This window comes from Desmodus rotundus, chromosome 7 (assembly GCF_022682495.2).
Source record: "Desmodus rotundus isolate HL8 chromosome 7, HLdesRot8A.1, whole genome shotgun sequence".
Classification (NCBI taxonomy): Eukaryota; Metazoa; Chordata; class Mammalia; order Chiroptera; family Phyllostomidae; genus Desmodus; species Desmodus rotundus.
The window spans coordinates 135,234,888-135,254,535 of NC_071393.1; the positions used below are offsets into that span (position 1 = coordinate 135,234,888).

The following is a 19,648-nucleotide window of genomic DNA, read 5'->3' on the forward strand; positions in this document are numbered from 1 at the left end:
CGGGACAGACAGACTCCTTGCTGTTGCTATTGCCTCTCAGGGCTGCTCAGACACCGACTGGTTTGTTTCAATGTTGCCCCCGCCCTTACTGATCAATGCTGTAACCTAGCCGTTGTGTTAAATGACTTGTTCCCATAGCAACCATCTGATACACACGTGGATGTGACTCGTCTGTTTCCTGAGCCAGAGCGCCTTCTAAGAGCTCATCAGAGGCAACAAACCTCCTTTCATATCCGCTCTGTTTGCCGAAGGCACAGGGTATTGTTCAGAACAAGTCATTTTTAAAAACAATGTTAAAAAAAGAACTTAACCAGGTCTCTCCACAGATACAAAGTTGTTTCATAAGGTGCATCACTCCCAAGCCATAGGAAATCAGATATAAAAAGAAAAAAAAAACCTTTGACCACGTTCATCTTTCTTGTGAGACGCTCTCCTTAGCAAATAAGCTGAAATAAACAAACAGTTTTCTGCATGAAGATATCAGCTGCCTCATTTACAAAGAGGAAAATTACAAACAGCCTGAAAGTTCAACAACAGAGGATTCAGATAAAGTATGGTTCGCACACTGCAGGATATTATAAGAGATGTTTAAAATGGTACCTAGGAAAGGGAAACGCCTGTGTCAAGTGGTACAAAGTGAATAAAACAGGATGAAAAACTGCCTGGGGCGGGGGGACGGGGGCGGGGGGAAGCCATCATAATGAATGGAAACAAACCTAAACCTTGTGAGGAAAATCTCACAGAAAACACACGCGCCCAGATGGCGACAGAACTGCCCCTGGGGGGTGGACCCGCGGTAATTTTTTTCCCTATTTGTTTATTCAACAGATACCCAAGGAGTACCTACTGGCCCACCCCGTTCAAAGCCCTGGGAACCCAGCAGCTAATTGCACTTCCTGTCGTTTCCCGAATGTGTTTAATGAAGATGTTACTTTTCAATGGGAAAAAAAACAATTATTTTTAAAGCTAGGGTATGTTTCATCTATCATGTTGACAACAAAATAAAGATAACAGATTCCCTTGCCTGGGAGGGGCCGTGGGGACACGCCCCCTGCTGGTGGAAGTATGAACTACAGCTACCAATGAGAGGCATTATTCCCCCCAAAAAGGCATCTTTCCACTTCAGGTAATTTGGGGGTGAAGCACCCCCAAGTCGACATTCACTTCTCTTCCGGGAGCCTGAGCCTCAACCACCGCCCTCCACCGAGGAGAAGAAAGTGCTGAAAAGCAAGCAGCACCCATAGCAGCTCCTGCAGGTGGGAACCTCAGGGTGGGAAGTGCATGGGGAGCTGGGTCCTGGCAGGTTCCCACTCCAGCCCCGGCTTACCTGGAGGCTCCCGGGCATGTGTCCCTTCACCTCTCGGGCCTCAGTTTCCTCATTTGCACGACGAGGGCGATGACGCCCACCTGGCAGCCCCCCCACGCTGATTCCACGCAGCCCCGCACGTGCACCGCCTCCTGAGCTGGAAACAACAATGAGAGCTGACGGATGGTCTCCAGCAAGCTCCCGACTGCCAGCCCCCTCCTCCTCTCCCGCAGCCCCTCCGGGGTCTGGGAGAGGGGCCTCGACGTAGGAGGTCTCGACCACCCCAGATAAAGGCCCTTCCCGGGGCAGGGCCGACAGCTCCTGCTTACAGTGCACACAATGATCTCACAGCCAGTGAATAGACAGATACCCCAGCCTGGTATTTTCTAGTGTCGAAGTGCAGGGTCTCAGGGAAAAGAGCCCCTTTGTAACCCCAAGACAGCTCCCTTCTCCTCCAGGCCCAGATTCCAGGCCCATCAACCTGCATGACCAGCCCCTGTCCTCTCAAACCCCACCAGCAGGGGACACCCCCGGGGCCACTTTCAGGCTGAGTTTGTTCAGCTGTTCCAAGTTATTTGAAAACTTACAAAACCTTGCCTTTGAAAAAAGCAAGGTCCTGTCTTGAATGGGAATCCAGTGTTTTCTTAATAGTCCTAACTCAGCAACTCAAGGAATTTTCCAGACTTGAAAAAAGGAGAGAGACAAAAAAAAAAAAAAAAAAAAAAAAAAGCACACCTCTGGTTTCTCACAGAACATGCACAATCCTGGCTGCATTCCAGATCTGGAGCAGGGGAAGCAGGGCAGGGAGAGAGATGGGGAGAGGTTCTGGCCTCTGGACCAGTGCCCCACTGTGGGATGCTAAGGCCCGCTGGGACACTGGAGGGCCTCCATCCAGGTGCCTGAGCCTCCAAGCAGAACAGCAGGACGCTCTTTGGGGAAACTGGGGGAGAAGATGTTTCTGTTCGAGTTTCCTGAGTCTGTCCCACCTAAGTGCATGACAAGGACCCAGCCCCGGTGTGTGCACCTGCTTTTTAATTGCAGGGAGACGCTGGGGAGTGGGTCGGGCGTGTGCATCCCTCTGCCCTTCTGGGAAGGCTCTGCACCAATCCAAGCCCCAAAACCCGACGTGGCCTTGGACCCAACAACTCCACCTCCAGGAGTTGGTCACTGGAAATAAGGAAATGCTGGGTGGACGTTTCGGCTCCTTCCGCATTCCTTGCTACGTTTTACATGCGCGACAAGGAGCGCGCCTAACGTTCATACGAGGGGCTAAATGAAGCAAACTGTGTTCCGCAGTACCCTGGAATAGAAATAAAAATGTTGCTGTGGACGATCCCATGAACGGGTGGTCTCCCCTGAGAAAAGCAGACGACAAACCGCTGTGGGCAGGATGTGGCCGGTGGAGTCTCACAGAACTGTAGGGATGTCTGATCTGCATCTAATTAACACACAGGCCGGGGTGGGGCGGGGCGGGGAGCGCGGAAATCTAGGAAGAAACACACTAAAATGTTGAAGTTCTAAGTGACTTCTCTTTCCCAGTTCTCTGCATTTTCTGATATTTCCCATGCGAATTCATGTATGGTTTTGTTCATTTCTGGGCATGGTCTGGAGGGCAGACTGCCTGGGCCCAGCCCCTCCTGTGTGTCGTGGGCAGTTTCTTAACCTCTCTGTGCTCCGTGTCCTCACCTATCCAATGAGGACAGCACCTGCCTCATGGGGTTGCTGGGGTTAATTCATGCCAAGGGCTTAGCTCACTGCCTCGAAGGGAAGAGGTACCCAGTGCTAGCTGTTTTTCCTCTCTGCTGGTTTTCTGCATGTGAACACGTCCCTGTCTTCGGTGCTGAGCTGCAGGCACAGAGCTAAACGCCAGGAGAGAAGGGGCTCTCATGGAGCCCATGGTTAATTCGTCAGTGAGAGTGAGGCTGTCGGGCACTCGGAGAGCGCTGCGCAGGGAGCCCTGGTTGAGGATTTTGACCACCATTTCAGCGCGGTGGGAGGCCTGAGAGCAGAGTTTCACGCAGGACGGTGCGATCGGAAGTGCGTGGCTTAAACACTCGCTGTGTCTCCACTGTGGAGAGAGAGGGGCCATGGGGAGGGGCCTTCCGAGGAGACCACTCTGGGGGTGTGGCCCAGGGAGAGGCTGCTTCTTGCATTCCACTGGGGACCAAAGCACAGGGAGCCGAGTGGTAGAGGTTTGGGAATCTCAGAGAGTTGGGTTCAGGTTATGCCAAGTCCAGGTGGGGGTATCCCGGGGAGAGGTCCTTGAGGTGGCATCCTCTGCAGTTGCTTTGAACTCAGGACCCCACCACTGCACCAGGGATGAACCCCAGGTTCTAGGGGCAGTGACTCCCCACCATTGGAAGGGCAGCAACCCGCAGCCCATCAGAGCAAGGGGCCCTGGGACGCCAACTGGCTCCCAGGGCCGGGCAGGGATGGGCTCCAAGGGCACCAAGGGGGCCCCTGGGCCACTCAGACACACAGGGCAGCTGGGTCCCTGTAGGCCTGGGCCTGTTGGAAGGGGCCACTGCCTCCTTCAGAGGTGGCACATCCTGATCCCAGGTGGCCCCTGAGGCCTTCTCCTGTGCCTGAGTCCCCCTCCCACCACCTCTGAGTCCACATGAGGAATCCCATCCCTGCCTATCCTGCCACCTCCCACCCCACCCCCCTCCAGCCACAAGGGCCACTTGCTGCCTCCTAACTGCCGGCACACGGTTTCCTTGGGATCTCTGCTTGAATGGCTCCCAGCCTCCCACACACCACTCCCAGAGACGCTGTGGGGCCCTCCAGCCTCCTTCTGATCCTCCCTCTGCCTCTCCTGCCCCCCCGCCCCACACCCAGCAGCATCCCGTCACCCCCACCACCACGGGAAGCTGGGGAGGGACCATGCCTGGGGCATAGTAGGTGCTCAGGAAACGTCCGTGGAATAAATGTGGACATGCGAGGGCGACAGATGGAGAGCGGGAGCGGGAGAGACGAGGGCCCACGCTGTTTTCCGCACTTCTCCGGGGGATGGTGAGGAGTTGCGTGCTCGCCCTCCACACTTCAGCGCTTTCCAAATCTTCCACAGAGAACTAGCGTTTCTGTTGGAGTCGTGGTTTTTCCATCAGGTTTTGGAATGTGTGTTGAATACCGACTGAGCACCGGGGTGCTCTGGGGAGGGAACTGGCCCAGCTCTCATTTTGGGGGGGTGAATGGGGATGCTTGTGGGGCCAGCTGTTCCCCCTCCTGGTGTTTCCCTGCCTAGAAGTTCCTTTGATGCCCCTCCCCAGGCCCCACCCCAGAGGAACAACATCAACAACGACCCTCCCCTTCCTGCACCCTAGTTCTCTTCCCAGGTGAGACCTGGGCACTTGTTTAAATAACCTGGGAGCTGGCCTGCACTTAGAAAATATAAGTCGCGCCCCCTTCCCTGGTGACTTGTTTATATGTCACGCACAATGAGGGAGGGACCTGGCCTCTTCTCTCGTGGTTGCCTGGGGCCCAGCACGTGACACCTGGTTGGGAGCAGCGTTGAGTGTGGCAGGTAAGAACGTGGCCTCTGGGTCCGTATACCGTCCAGCTGTGCCACCCAGCCCTGTCTGCCCCGGTGGCCGGGACATCCCTCACCTCCCGAGGCTCCTTTCCTCTAGGAGGATTCACCACGTACACCTGTCAGTGCTGTGAAAACCAAGCACCAGGAGCTGGGCACAGCGCTAGTGAGGGTCATTCTCTCTGAGGTTTCAGAACGAAGTGGATGGGGTCGCTTCCCCCAACTCTCCATGCCGGTGTGGCCTCCCATTTTGGCCTGGACAGTTTGGAAATCATGGGGGATAATGTATGTCCTGTGGAAGGACAGCTGACAGGCTCTGAGCTGGCTGACAAGTTAATGAATTCTGAAGCAGTCACCCAAGGCACATGTCTGGGCCACGCAGCCCGCCTGTCTGCACACTGACCTTTAAAGGTGAGCATTAATACCCACTCATCGCTCAGGGTCTGACCGAATGTTCGGAAGATGAAACCTGTCTGAGAGAGGAGCGATCATTCTCTCCCCCGCCCGCCCCCACACTGAAACACTGTCACTCCTCTCTGAGTCAGGAGGAAACTGCAAAGCCGTGTGGGCCTCTGCTGAGCCCTCGCTGTGAAAACAGAGGCCCTTTCTGACGCACCTGCTGGTGAGGACCAGCCAGACCTCATTCGCCCACCAGGACCCACACCCACCACCACCCGGGCGAGGGGGCCCCGGTCCTCTCTCAATATCCACAGCTTGTATTTTGATCCCTTAAGAATCGTCTCATTGCCCTGGCTGGTGTGGCTCCGTGGATTGAGCGCCGGCCTGCGAACCAAAGGGTCACCATTTTGATTCTCAGTTGGGGCACGTGCCTGGGTTGCAAGCCAGGTCCCCAGTAGGGGGAGCATAAGAGGCAGCCACATAGGATGTTTCTCTCCCTCTCTTTCTCCCTCTCTCCCCCTCTCTCTAAAAATAAATAAAAATAAAATTTTTTTTAAAAAAATCCTCTCGTTAAAAAAAAAAAAAAATCCTCTCATTGAACTTCCTGTCTACCTGTTGAACAGACATTCACTGAGGACCCCTCAGTTGGGATGTCTTTGACGACAAAAAAAACGGAAAACACCAACTCAAGCTGAAACAAGGAGAGCACGTACTGCGTTGGCCAAAAAGCCTGCTACATTTTTTCCATAAGATGCTCTAGTAGCACTTAGTTGCCTTTAACTTCATTCGAAACAATTTTGTTAGATTGCATTGCAACAGCTGTCATATCAGTGTGCATTTTTTAAAAATTATCAAAATGGGTGGATTTTTCTGCAGACATTTTACTATTGAAGATGGAAGAAGATAGGCAACATTTTCAGCATATTATGCTTTATTATTTCAAGAAAGGGAAAAATGAAACTAAAAGGCAGAAAAAGATTTATGCAGTGTGTGGAGAAGGCGCTGTGACTGATCAAACCTGTCAGAAGTGGTGTGTGAAGTTTCTTGGTACTATTGACATTTTGGCCAAATGATACCTTGCCGTGGGGCTGTCTCCTGCACTGGAAGATGTTGAGCAGCACCCCTGGCCTCTCCCCACTAGAAGCCGATAGCGGAAGAGAGCCGACATAGTCAAAACATCCAAATCAATAAAGCTATTGGTGGAAGTGAAAGAGTCTTACTTAATGGAAAAAAGCCATATGGACTCTTTGTCCACCCCAATATTACTTCACAGAACAGGAAGCCCAGAGGCTCACGCAGGTTTCAGGTGGGCTCACCCAGCAGGTGGGTGTTGTCCTCAAAGCCCCAGATTCTTTCTGTGTCTCTGCTCTGCGTCCCCATCTCTGCCTCTCTCTGCCTCAGCCTTGGTTTTGTCTGCAAACTGGAGCCCAGGCAGGTGGTGGCTGCCTCCCCAGCGCCTTTGGGAGGATTCCAGGCCTGACAGCGATCCCGTAACCTTCCTGGATTCAGTCATTGTCACTCTGGCCCCTCAGACTGTGCGTGGAGCCCCGTCCCCCAGGGGCTGCGCTCACTGGCAGGAGCCTGGCCTTCCCACCAAGCGAACAGAGTCAGAGGGCCACCTCGGTTACCCACCATGACCAGTGAAATTCTTTGTCCTGCGAAGATTTTTAAATGTTGACTTGTACTTTTGTTTACTTTTCACCATTTACATTATACCATCAGAAGTCCACATCGTTTTTTTTTCTTTTTCGTAATGGTGACGAATTTTGGTATTAGGTGTTCCCAATAAAGCATAATTGGCTTTGTTAATTTTCCTGATTGCTACATCATTTTGTAATTTATTCTTAAAAATGGATTTTACAATTAGCCAAAACCTGATTCTTAATTAAATTTCATAATGAATTATTATTTGGTTTTAGAAATTAAGAAGCAATGCTCACGTGTTTAAAAAATAATGATTTAGCATACTTTAAGCAAATCAGTTCTTTTAAGGAGACAGTAGACACTTACAGCAACAGGAAATCTCTTTTCAAAATGTATTTATCTGGGTCCTGGTCAGGTGGCTCAGTTGGTTGGAGCATCGTCCCATACACCAAAAGGTTGCAGGTTTGATCCCTGGTCAGGACACACACCTAGCAACCAATCCATGTTTCTGTCTCATACTGAAGCCTCTCTCTCTCTCTCTCTCTCTCTCTCCCCCTCTGTCTCGCTCTCTCTGTCTCAAATCAATAAACATATCTTCAGGCAAGTATTTTTTTTAATGTACTTATCCTACCTTTTGTGTAGGTAATAGTCACATTTTCTGAATTTTCCAGAAAGTTAATTCCTGAATTAAATACAAATCAACATTTTGCTTCACCCTGTTTTGTTCATCCCATGCTTAAGTTCATTTTAATTTTTACTTATATATTTTTAACATTTAATAATGCAGACAACCTTTTCTAAAAACCCTACTATAAAGGACACAAGGACAAAATCAAGGGGGAGGGTAGAGTGTGGGGAGAGAGGTGGGATTGGCTGGGGTTGGGTGGAGAGATGGGGAGAAAATGCAGACAATTGTACCTGAATAACAATTAAAAAATTAATTTAAAAATGAAATAAAATAAAATAAAAACCCTCGAAAACTTGATTCTCAGAAGTTTCAAAGGCCTGAGTTCTCCCTAAGGACTTCGTACCTAAATGGATGTGCTTTTTACAGACATTTCCACTCCCCGCATAACTGACAACATCTTCATTAAAGCTAGAAAGTTATCAGAGTCACAAAACAAGCAGTAATCCCACCCACCCCACCCCCCAAAAGTCTGAGAGGGTAATTAGGCAACATAATGAGAACGGCGGCACCCTGGGAGCTGTATGCCCTGGCAATCCCCCGCCTCAGCCTGAACGTCCGGTGGGGCCGGAAGAATCACCCAGAGGGGAGGGAGCCGCCAGCCCTCGCCGGCACCTGACCAGGCACCACACGTGCTGCACGGGAAAAGCTGCGGCCCCGTGTCAGCCTCCACCAGCACAAAATGAAGAAACCAAGTTCTTTGCCGAGACCGATGGCCCTGGTCCCCGATGGAGCCCAAGGAGCTGGTTCCAAGGTGGAGCAATTAAGGGCTAAAGCTGAAATGATTCGCATAATTGTGGAATCGCTCATTTTAACAGCCTGATTGGAAATTGTCAACACTGTGTCTGAGACCAATGAAGCAAAGGAAATGGAAAAGGTGACACTTGCGAAGTATATTATTACTAAACGAATTGATGACATGTCAGATGACAAAGACAATTCCGATCCAGGGTGTATTAAGTCCAAAAAAGTTTTCATTGCAGATTGATGAATCGAGATATTAACGCCTTGCTAATTGGGCTCAGTTAACGGCGCTAATTAGAATCCTTAAAGGAAAGAGACTTGGGAGGCCCTGTTTGCTGTTTAAAAATAGTCCCTAAACAAATTACTGGGAATGAAGCATTCGAAGCGGTAAATTAATACTTTGAGATGCGGAGCTCATTATGGAAGCCCTGTTGTGCCTCCACGCAAGGTGATGATGCAAGGTGTCATAGCTCTGCCCCGAGAGTTGGTTCTAGAAAGCCCTGCGATTCCAGGGGTGCGTGACATTACTCACAGCCTGTCCTCTAAAAGGTCTGCGCACAGATCCGACTTCCGCATTGAATGACAAGATCAAACGGGTGACTAAGTCCAAGCTGTGACAGTACCGTCTGTCTCTGCATTCTGCGGAGGCAGGGGGGAGGTGGCCTCGGAATAGGGGGCTCGGCTGTTCCATCCCTCAAGGGGCTGTCCAGAGAATGATTATTTGTCAAGAGCTGAGGAGCGGAGAGAAGAACTGGGGGTGGAAGACTGTAAGTGCCTCGCTTAGCGATCTCACTTAGCTTGAGTAAATGGTGTACGCAACCTGACATCGCGGGACACCTGAACGAGCTGCAGTGGAAATTGCAGAGATTATCAGGCTGAGCCATGCTTCAACCACCCAGGCTATGAAAAACGGGCTCAAGTGCACACGCACCCAGGAAATAGCGTACACTCCACTCCCCGCAGAGTCTGCTAGGAGGCGGGTAATGATCATTATTTAGCGTGTTTAATTGCGGATCTGCAAGGATGACACATGGACGTTATACGTTCCGACAAAGTAGGAAGAACGCAGCTTGAGGGGGGAGAAGCGACAGAGAAAGGAGACAATGGCATGAATTCATTGATTGTCACATAAATAGGTGGGAGAAAAAGGGTGTCGCTTAACGTTGACAAACCAAATAATGTTAGTTTGCACTGTCTGCAGTTGCCACTGTCTGACCATCTTTGACCTACAAACATGAGTTTCATAGGACTCGAGCTAATTAAACATTATAAAAGACACTAGAGTAGAAACAGCCCATCAAACAAAAACACAAACTTCCCTAACTTGACCGAGAAACCCAACAGCTGAAACACACTGCGTTGTGGACAAGCCTTGAGACCGTTCTGCGGAGTCAAAAGAAGGGACAAATGCTCTGAGGTTCCGCTTGGCAGAGGTCCCCAGAGGAGCAGGGTCACAGAGACAGGAAGTGGACTGGAGGGTGCCGGGGGCTAGTGGGACGGGTGGGGCGCTGCTGCTTCGTGGGGGCGGAACCTCTGTCTGGGGGGCTGACGAAGTTCTGGAGATAGTGGTGGGGGTTGCCCAGCATCGCAAAGGATCTTCATGCCACCGCACTGTTCTACACTTTCACACGGTTAAAACGATAACTTTTATATCATATGTTTTTACCACCATTTTTTTAAAAAGTAATAATGTAATACACCAAAAACCATTGAAGTGCACCCTTGAAGTGGGTGAATTGTACGAAACTAGATACCAAAAAAGCTGTTTACCAAAAAAAAGAACAAACGAAGTTGTTATGCTTTTAAAATGGGAACAAAGAAAACAGATCACATAGGGAAAGAAAGTGAATCGATATAATGCAATAAGCACAATAAACACCATGTACAAGAAAGTGGCAGCGTGGAGACCAGCATATCCCTCACAGCGGTGAATACGAACAGGCTGAACTCATCCACCCAAAGAAGAAGGTTTCCCACTCAGCTTCCAGAGCGGCCAGAGTGACCGAGAAAGACGAAGTCCTGGGACAGGCAAAGGGTGCAGCAGGTGATGCAAACCACCCAAAAGCAGGGTTGGACTGACATTGGACAGGGGAGAAATCGGGCCGAGAGCATTTAACAGGACAGAGATGTTACGTTACGTTACCAGGCCGATGGAGACTTGACCGGCAGGAGTGTGCCCCGTGGCCGCGCGGAGAGGAAACTGCAGGAGCTGTAAATAGAGACGGGGAGAGATGGGGAGAGACGCTCTGCTGGTTGGAGGCAACACACTGCACTTGGTCAGGCAAACAGGAGAAAACCAGGAGGCTTAGAAAACAGCTAGGATAAGCGATAAGGAAGATCTTACTTTACAACAAAAGAAAGCAGACCTGCTTCACAAACATATGTGAAACATTCACCAACACACACACACATTGTCACGATACTTTGCATTACGTGGAAATGACACAGATCAACTTGGTTGATTACAGCAGGTGTGAAAAGTGAGAGTGAAAAACAAACTTTCTGCCTGGAAATGTAACGTGTGCCCCAGTGTAACGTGTGCCCCGAACAACCCTCAGGTGAAAGGCAACCTGTGGGACGGCAACATTACACATCAGCCTCTTGGGGACGGTTTTAAGACAGAGACGAAAGTCATGACTTCAAATATGTCTACCAGCGAAAACAAAATAATGAAAATTAGGGACCGAAACTCCCAACTCAGAAGAACTAGGAGATGCAGAAAGTCACCGAAGGACTGCTCAGGAAGGAAATAACAGAGCAGCAGAAAGTGAGGAGGCGGCCACGCAGCCACTTTGCAAAACCAGCCAGGCAGGTCCTCCCAAGCCACCCTGTGACTGAGCAGTTCCACCACCCCAGGGTTCCACCAGCGAGAAATGAAAATACACATCCACACGGAAACTTGGACACCAGTGTCTCCAGCAGCGTTTTTCATACTATGGGGCGATGACAGATTTCGAAACCAGAGAGAATGACGTTTGCACAACATAATGAAGACTAAATACCGCTGAATTACACGCTTCGAAATGGTTAATTGAATGTTATGCCACTTGCATCTCAATTCTTTAAGAAGAATTAGTGAGGTAGAAAGTAGAAAAAGCTATGGAACGCGTAAGTCTAAATTCAGATCCTTTGAAAAAAGTAACAAACTAGAGAAGCCTTCTATTATGAAGAGAAAAAGGACGAGGCACAGGCGTACAAATCGGACGCGGGGAGAAGGCTGGACCTGCGGGAGAGCAGTTGTAAAAGCCGTCAGGGACCACTCTGCCCAACTCTATGAAAATAAATGAAAAGTTAGGTGAAATGGATATTTTTCTAAGAAAGCACAATTTCTAAAAATTGGTCCCAGCAAAGACAAGAAGTTTCCATAGCCTATTTTCACAAGAGAAATTGAGAAAATTATGAAGGCCTGCAAAAGGAAATAGAAAAAAAGCAGAAACCGGTGAAATTGGTAAGCTGTAAGAGCAAAAAACTTAAATATATTTTCAGATGCCCAGATTCACTCATAGTAAGCGAGATTGAGACGTCTCTGAAGATGCCTTCTTAAGTTATTTGACTTTTGACCATGTTATTATGTAACACATTCATAAAATTAAATTAAATCAACAAGATTTGGGGGGAACCCTGAAACTGAGTTCAAACAGAAGGAAATGGATATAAGTGCGTGTGTGTGTGTGTGTGTGTGTGTCTGATGACATCACCACATAGAAGACAAAAAGCATTAATCCAAGTACTTCGTAAACACACTCATCTGTTTGGGGGTGAGAAGAACTAAAAGAGACCTTGAACTTTACTGAGAAGTTTATTGTCGGCTGCTGCAATTCTTAAGCTGTTTTCTGTGCAGTGGAGGACCGAACAAAAACTGAACACGTGGACATTATTGAAAACCAGGCTTCTCTGTAGGACAAGGGGAAACAAAAATGCAACAGGAAATGATGGGAAGACCCCCACGGTGTTGGAATGAAATTGGAAGTATCCGTATGAGCTAATTTTTCAATGTTTACTTTTTAGCTCTTACACTGAATCTCCAAGTTGGTAACAGGCCTGGGACAAGAAGAGTCCTAATTATCTGTGCCAGAGAGTCAGAAAGCATTCAAAACAACCCTGGCTCAGTAGATTGGCTCTGTCCCGCAAACCAAAAGGTCGCCAGTTCGACTCCCAGTCAGGGCACCCGCCTGGGCTGAGGGCCAGGTCCCCGGTTGGGGGCGTGCAAGAGGCAACCCAGCAATGTCTCTCTTGTACATCAGTGTTTCTCTCCCTCTCTTTCTCCCTCCCTTCTTCTCTCTCTTAAAAAATAAATAAATAAAGTATTTAAAAACTCTGATGGAAACGTGGTCATTCCCCAACACCCAGCTTGTTTATTTAGATCACTAACATTTACTGTGATTAAACTCATAGCTTTGTTGAGGTTTGAACTTCTCTTGGTGTTTGTTCTCGATTCCATCCATTCTCTGTGCCCTTTACCCCTTGTTCCCTGCCCTCTTTTGGGCTACTCGAGTGCTTTTCATTCTATCATTTCTCCGTTTTGCCTTACTAGGTCTCTATAATGTTTGCTCTAACTTTAAAGATTACAGTGCACACCTTTAATGTGCTATGCTCTGCCTTTAATGATAGACCGTTTTGTGTGCAAAATAAGAAACGTACAATCGCAGCCTTCCGTGTCCTTGGTCATGACTTCTGTGCTACTGTGGTCATACATTTTCCTTTTGTAAATGTATAAAACCAACAACATGTCGTTACTACCTTTCCTTTTACAGGATGTGAGTAATTTTCCCAATCCTATGGATTTACCGATACAATTAGCACGGCGGAGACTGTCGTTCCCCCGGGAGAGCTGCGTTTCTGCGCAGTCTGATTCTCCTTCCTACGACATTTCCCTTAACGTCTCCTGCAACTCATGAAGCTGCTCGGCGTTCGTTCCTCTGCAAAGGTCTTTATTTCACCGTCATTTTTGAAAGATGTTTTCATTAGCTCTAGAAGTCTAGGCTTTTTCTTTTCATGCTTCCGGCATGTTTTTTTGCTCCACTGTCTTCTTGCTTTGATTGTTTCCGATGAGGAATCCGCTGTCATTTTCAGTTTTGTTTCTCTGAAAATGCCTTTTTTTTCCTCTGGCTGCTTTTCCGAGTTGCTCTCTATCACTGGTGTTGAGCAATTTCATTAGGAAGTGCTTTCAGGTAGTTTTACCCAGGTTTTTTGTGCTTAGAGCTTGTTGAGTTCCTTAGGGGAGCTGAGTTTATAGTTTTCATCAAATTTGGAAACAATTTCAGCTATTATATCTTCGAAATTTTTTGCGTGTCTTCTCCCTTTCTCCTCTCCCTGCAGGATTCCAATTACCCATACATCAGGCCATCTGAAATTGCCTTACAGCTCACTAATGGTGCTTTTCACTTTTTTATTCTCTTTTCCCTGTTTCCTTTTAGATTGTTTCTATTGCTATCATTTCAAGTCCCCTAATCTTTTCCTCTGCAACACCCAAACGCTAGCTAATACCATTCAATGTATTTCTCATCTGACAAATTGTTTCATCTATGAAATTTGACTTGAGCCATTTACATCCTCCATGTTTGAACTTAACTTTCGGAACACAGGGAACGCCAGTTACAATAACTGCTTTCACATCCTTGTCTAATTCTAACCTGTGTCGGTTTGGGGTCGGTTTCCATTGATTGATTGATTTCTCCATTGTAGGCTGCATTTTTCTGCTTCCTTGCATGCCTGGTGAAGTTTGCTTAAATAACAGGTGCAAATTCTGCCTCGTTGGGTGTGGGATATTGTTGCATTCCTTAATATTCTTGAGCTTCATCCTTGGATGCTGTTCAGGCCTCAGAAATACAGGATCATCCTGGGTCTTCCTGTTAAGATTTTTGTTTTCTTTTGTTTTACATTGTGTTTTATTTTCTATTGTTGCTCAAGTACAGTTGTCTCCATTTCCCCCCCACGGCTGCCCCCCCAGCCATGCCCACTTCCCACTGGCGTAGACCAGAGCCTGCTCCGTGTCAGACTGCCTGTTTCCCACGACTGAGGCAGAGCCCTCGTGTGCGCGACCACGCCTCACAAAGGTCCGAGCTCCTCAGTGCGGCTGCTGGGAGCAGGCTCTCTTCCCAGCTCTGCGGGCACACTGAGGCCTGCCCCTCTTTTCTTTGGGGGACCCTATCCCTAGACTCCGGCAGTTTCTCGCGTGCGCGCACTAATCGCTGCTGAGCTGACTGCGCAGGAGGGGCCCGCGCTGGTCCCTGGGGTCCTCCTGTCTGTGCACAGCCTTGTCCTCTCCGACCCCCTGTCCCCCGTCCTGAGAACTCTGAGGCCTTGTCCTCCTCACTCCACGGGGCCACCAGGCTGCACCACGGGACCCGGGCTGGCAGCGTGCCGGGGTGACACAGCAGCTCCCCTCGGTTATTCTCACCTCTCAGGGGTCACTGCTCTTCATCGCCTGATTCCCTGAGTCTTAAAACCCATAGCTTTGCATAGTTTGTCCATTTGGGGGACACATCTGGTCCCTGTCACTCCATGCTGGTTGGAAACAGAAGCCTCTAGGTGTTCCTATATAATGTACTTATTCACATATTTAGGTTTAAATACACATAATCACCAAGCTATTGGGGTTTAATAAGTTCTTTACACTCTCCCACTTGATCTATATTCCTTTCTCTCTCTTTTACAATCTACTTTCAATGAATTATTTTTTATTATTGCTTTTTTTTTCACTCTGTGAGCCTGGAAGTTAGGTAGACTTTTATTATTCTTTCAGTGGTTACCCTAGAGATCAGAACAGGCTTCCTGAGCTTATCAAAATCTCATATTAAGTGACACTTTTATGAACAATGCAAAATCGTAGAACACTTTAACTCTCTATCTACCCACTCGCAAATAATAAGCCGCCGTCACCAGGCGTCTTCGTTCTGTCCCTGTTTTAACCCAGCAGGGTGTTACTGTTGCTCTAAGCTTTCAACGTTGATTATATGTGCCTGCGTAGTTACTGTTTTTATTGTCTTTACGCCTCCCTGCGCCTCTGACCTCCCTCCTGAGTTTATCCTTTTGCCTGTTTTAATATTGTCTCCAGTGTGGGTCTTCTCATGCCAAGCTCTCCCTGCTTCTGTCGGAAAATGTCTTTATTTTACCCTTAGTCTTGAAGGGCATTTTCTCTGCATGGAAAACCCTAGTTCAGCGGCTATTTTTTTGGAGCAGTTTAAAGACACCGTTTGAATGCCTCTGGCTCCCCTTACTCCTGTTGAAAATCAGCCGTAAGACTAAGGAAGAAGGGATGGACCCCCGTGCTTTGGTGGGGGCCGGTGGCTGCTGGAAGGGGAGCCCAGGAGCACCCCCAGCCTTTTGCGGCGGGGAGGGAAAATTCACCGAGGCTTCCTCTGGCTCCCCAGGCTGGGGGAGGGCGCCGTGGAGTTCTGGCGCCCTCTGGTGGCCGGAGGAGGACTTCCACCTCTGTTTGGAAGCACTAGAGGACAAAAACAAGGCCTGTCCTGCAATCATCCTGCAAAGAGACCAAAACGCGTGGGAAAGCAAAACAGTAACAGGCCCACGGGCACCCAGATATTGACGTGACCGTACATTGTCACCCACAGGCCTCAAAATACATCTGTTTAAGGAAATAAAAGTCAAGACAGAATTTTGGCAGAGCTCTGAAAACTCTAACAAACAGAATTGGATCCTCGGCCTCTTAAGACCGGTGCAAACTCCCTCGGCCTCACTGGTCCCAGAGCCTCGGGCCCCTCACTCGCTTCGGTTTCTGTGCTCACCGTGGTGCCCGGGCCGCATGGGCTCCACGGGCCGCCCTGCTACCCTGCAACGGGAACAGCCCCGGGGCTTCACTCGCGAGGCGCGGAAACCTCTACATTTTAGCCCCTCCTGGACACCTGTTATCAAGTGAGGTCAAACCTAAGAGGCTCACGGGAGTCTGTTTCCGTGTCTCTTCACCACCGACTCCGCGGTGCTGCGGACAGGGCTGTGGAGCCCGCGCGCCATGCCTGTAGCGCGGGCAGCCGCGGAAAATCCGTGCACCCACGGCCCACCGCCCCTCTCTGCCTGCAGAAGCGGCTCATCGGGACTGCGGGGGAAACGGATGGCGCGCCGAACAAATGGCAAGGAGGGGTTTCTTTCTAAAATTATACTAAAAGTTCTGCAAGAAACGAAAATGTAGACTTTTCAAAAAGTAAGATGGCCCGAGCTGGTGTGGCTCAGTGGACTGAGCGCCAGCCCGAGAACCAGAAGGTCGCTGGTTTGATTCCCAGTCAAGGCACATGCCTAGGTTGCGGGCCAGGTCCCCGGCAGGGGGCGCGTAAGAGGCAACTGGTGGATGTTTATCTCTCCCTCTCTCTTCCTTCCCCTCCCTTTAAAAATAAATAAATAAAATCTGTTGCTTCTTTTTAAGTAAAATGATCAACACTTAAAAAAAAGAAAAGCCCATGACTCCGTCACATAAGTGCAACAAAAGGGGGGGATGGGGAGAGGGGGCATGGTCCATGCATTGAACCATCTACACAGGGGGCTGAGCGCCCACTGCTAAGTAAACTTCCCTGGTCCTCCTGATCGGAGCCTGCTGATACTCGGTCACATTATGGCCTCTGGGGAGACACCACAGCCGCTGCCAGGAGAGAGCGTGACCCTCACACTGGTCACCAGCCCCGCCTCTGTTGCGCCTGGCCACCCCAGCCCCACGCCCTCCCCTCCACCACCACTGTGGCCCCAAGCCTGCGCATTGTGTCTGCTCTGTGGTAACGAAGTACCACATCCAGGCGGCTGAAACCACAAACATTCTTCTGGCAACTCTGAGGACAGGAATCTGCAACCCGGCGTCAGCCAGGCTGCGCTCCCTCCGGAGCCTCCAGGAGAGCGTCTCCCCCGGGGCGGCGGGGGTGGGGAATGGTGACTGCATGAGCTGGCGGGGGTGTCCACCTGCCCCGTAGTGTTCATCCTTTCACCATGTACGTATATACGTCTCAAATCATCACACTGTGCGCCTTAAATTCACACGATCTTCTATGTCAGTTCTATAAAGGGGGGGGGGGTTGCCAAGAGGAATAGAAGACTAAGAAGGTCCATCATATATGTAGACACCGTCTTCACACATGTGTAAATACGTGTGTAAAGAGGCAAAATGATAACCGACAGTACCTATCAGCGGGGCAGAATAGTAATTGAAGAAATCGTGCCCCAGAATGTGCCCGGAAGGATGGAAGGGAGGAAGCGCAGATTTAAGGACGTTTTTAAGCGGAAGCCGGAAAAGCGCAGGACGCACACATACCCCTGGACACGTCCTGGTGCAGCTGCAGACGGCCAGAGAAAAAGGGATAATATCCAGGATGATCAGACTACAGGACGTGTCACTCTTAGAGAAAGCGCCCTCCAGTCTCTCAGCACCGCCCCCCAGAATTAGCGATCCCCGCCCCAGGGAGAGGCAACCCAGAAAGCTGAGGCTCACCTCCCTGGTTTATCGCATCTGCCAAGCTCTGCCTAGCCCAGTCATTCTTCTCTGTCCCATTATGTCCAGTACGTCTCCAATACCTTCAAGATGATTTCTGAATCCAGCTTTTCTTGCTGCCGTCAAAAGCAGAGCTGTTCCAAATTACCCAGGTTTCAGGATGACCAGAAGCAAGACCCCAATTTTAAAGTTTCCGATATCTAAATGGCCCTGACCGGTGTGGCTCAGTTGCCTGGGCGTCGTCCTGCAAAGCGAAAGGTCGCCAGTTTGATTCCGGGTCAGGGCACAGGCCTGGGTTGCAGGTTTGATTCCCAGACGGAGTGCGAATGAGAGGCAGCTGGGCGACGTTTCTCTCCTTCTCCCTCCCTTTCCCTCTCTCTGACAACAAATAAACACAATCTTCAAAATAGATGTCCGCGTGGCGGTGGGCGCCGCGGGGGAGCTCCGGGCCCGGGCGGGTAACAGCTGAGTGCTCGCTAACTCTCGAGCAAGGGCCATGTCGGCGGCGTCAAAGCGTTGGGAGAACACGTGGGGCATTTCCTCGGCTAGCTCCGTGAGGTCGATGTGTCCTTGATATCAAAGCTTTCTGAGGTTATGTTTTAAAGAGAAATAAATGATCAGCTTTTCTTTCTTAAGATGGATGGAAAAATAAGTAAAGCCTTACAAAATTAAACTGAAGTTGTATTAAACAAACACAATATGAACTTATTTTTATTTCAGGAAAACAAGGCTGTGCCGATATTAAGGAAACAATAGATAGAACTAATTGAAACAATGAATTGAAGGATCAAAAACTAAACTGGGCTAGAAGGAAACTCCTAAACTTAATAGACTGTTTGCCGAAAGCCAACAGCAAGCATCCGATTACAGGGTGCAATTCTAAAGCCATTCCTATAAATATCGAGCATCCAGTATCTCCAGTGTTACACAACAGTGTTTTGGAGGCGGCAGCCAAGTTACGAAACATGAACACTAAAAGCCAAAATTCTGCTTTTGGCCTCACGTTGCAGAACAAATTCTTTGAGGCCTAACAGATCTCACACCAAGACGAGGAGAGAAAACAGCTACACAGTAGAGGCTGAGCACCAGGCACCCAGGAGGGGCAGGGGGGTCCCGAGGACAGGGCGCGGCAGCACCACAGGGGTGCTCCACTTCGACATCCTGCAGACAGGAGCTGCCCCGGACGCCCTGCAGAGGCAGCAGACCTGCCAGGGAGGTTTAGGTGATCCCCACCCGGGGCCATCACTTCCTACTGAGATGAAGCGAATGCTCTCCGTCCGCACTTCAGGACGGAGGATGTCCCCAGAGGGAGGGCAAGCCGAAAGCTCACAATCGAAGATCACCGGGCACAGGAGGAGCAGGTGGGCGAGTAGAAGAGAGGCGAGCAGCCCATGGGGACTCCCAGGAAGTCGATGTGGTTACGTCAGCAAATGGAAAACACTTGCAGAGTGGCTAATGGAATTTGGGTGCCCTCGCAACTAACCCAGAGATCACGAGGGCAATATCAGAGAAAGAAGCAGGGAAAAGACAGCAAGCAAGGACACCCCGTTACAGTGAGCACACCGAGTGTCCGGTGTCATTTCTGAGTACCATTCTCCTCCAGAGGGGACCTCGTCAGAGAAACAGATGACCTGAGGCCGGGGTAGGGAATGACAAGGAGGGGCTGGGATGGCTGGGTGAAAATTAAGGAAGTGCTTGAGCAGTATCCAGCCATTGTCCAAAGATAGAAGCCAGCTGGCACTCCGCTGGACGTCCTGAGTAAATACAAGTTCGTGTTTATGCCGACGTTCAGAGAGAGAGAGTAAGAGGAGATAGGGCTTCTTGCGGAGGAACGCCAGCTCGTTCACGTAGGAGAGATACCGGGTTCAGCCTATCACAACTGGAAACCACCACTAGCGGGTTTATAACCCA

The 19,648-nt window shown here is 49.6% G+C and overlaps 1 long non-coding RNA gene across 2 annotated transcripts in view; it reads right to left on the reverse strand.

The window, feature by feature from the left end:
* LOC139441078 (uncharacterized) overlaps positions 1-19,648 on the reverse strand; it is a 67,127-nt gene that overhangs the window by 30,756 nt on the left and 16,723 nt on the right. For both annotated transcript variants that reach the window (XR_011651475.1, XR_011651474.1), the window contains exon 2: positions 1,328-1,463. This is a non-coding gene — a long non-coding RNA (uncharacterized lncRNA). The remainder of the gene's footprint in view (positions 1-1,327; positions 1,464-19,648) is intronic.